Source organism: Mizuhopecten yessoensis, unplaced genomic scaffold (assembly GCF_002113885.1).
Source record: "Mizuhopecten yessoensis strain PY_sf001 unplaced genomic scaffold, ASM211388v2 scaffold7841, whole genome shotgun sequence".
NCBI lineage: Eukaryota > Metazoa > Mollusca > Bivalvia > Pectinida > Pectinidae > Mizuhopecten > Mizuhopecten yessoensis.
Window position 1 is genome coordinate 2,690 of NW_018407249.1, and position 1,696 is coordinate 4,385.

Below are 1,696 nucleotides of genomic sequence, written 5' to 3' on the forward strand. Positions count from 1 at the left end.
ACCCCCTAGTATATGATTTCTGTCAAATCCTAGGTGATTAATTCTCTGTCACCGCCTGGGGTATGATTTCTGTGTCACCTCCTAGGTGATGAATTCTCTGTCACCCCTAGGGTATCACAAATATCACCCATCCAAGTGAGATTTATCCATCACATCCTGACAAAGGGGAAGATTGTAGGAGTTTTCACAAGTGTTTTTATTGTCTAGTACCTAAAGCTAATTCTGTATTCACAGGGAAAGTAATTATGATTGAAGAAGCACCAAACAATGTAATTATCCATACAAAAATGGATTTTATTGATTGACAATACAAATACTACAAAAATAGATGGACTAATTTTACAACTACTAAAATCATTTGGCATCTGGACACACATTATGGGAACACTTTGATATGATAAATAGCATAATGATACATGATATATGATTGTGCAATTTGTAAAAATTTATCCACATTTCAATTCTAAAAGTAACATTTTGATTCTTCCCAGTAAAACCCAGCTTATTTAAATGTCATGGAAACCAAATAAGGTCAAAAATTATCTTCATTTATCTTTAAATTTTTTCTTGAGCATTTTGCAAATTCCATCCATATGACAATTCAGAATGCAACAACATCTATAGTTTACCTGCATTGTAACTTTGCTAAACAACCCATCTGTTTAATTAATGCATAGCACTTACGAGTACCTCAGGGATAGAACAATACAAACCTCTTAACAAAACTTAACACACTTCCAATACTTCTGATGTATTCTTGTATTAAAATATATGAAGATCAAGAAGAACCTACATATGTACGACATTACTTAGTTAAATTGAATTACTTCTGGGATGTCATAGGAAAAACATTTTTTTTTAACATCACTAGCTGAAGGAATGCATACAAAATAAAGTCAAATAATATTTAGAAATTATTTCAAACCATAAAAAAATTATATGCGTAGGAATAGCCTCGTCTGCCCATAATTGATTCATCTTTAACATTTAAAACTCCCCAAGTGTTTCTTAATTACACACATATTTGGCTCTTATTGAAAGTAAGCCTTGCTTTTGTTAAGTATAATGACCCAAATTTCATCAGAATAGGTTATATTTGGTTGAAGTTGCTGGGTAGAAATGGTCCACTTTTCACAATGCAGTATGCAAATTAATTATGCAAAGATTTGCTCAACTTTGAACTTGAGTAGCCTTTGGCTTTATAAAACAAATATTGAAATAGCTTCTATGGAATCTGACCATATTTGCATACGTTATTATGCAGAAACCGTTGGCCAATCGGAGTGTAATATGCTTATAAATTATGAATGAATTCTGCTCAAGTTTGTTCTTGGATTTAGTCGAGAAATCTTATAGAATCCATAATAATGATGAATGAATGCTGCCCCTACCATAATAGGTCCCATTTAAAATAAATAACATTAAATATTTCCCAAGAACTGTAACTCGTTCTGTCAACAGATTGGTTTTCATATTATTATGCAAAGAGACCCAATGGAAAGTTTAAATTTTGTTTATACCTGGTATAACTTCTAATAAATCCCAATAGTATGAATGTATATCTCTTCATGTCCTGAAAATGTATATCTTTGGTATGGTTATATGTATATATTTGGTATGGTTATAGGGTAGGGATCTCGACTGTTTCTATGTCATGACCTAGAAATTAAGTCCCCATGGGTTGGGCGTGACCCTG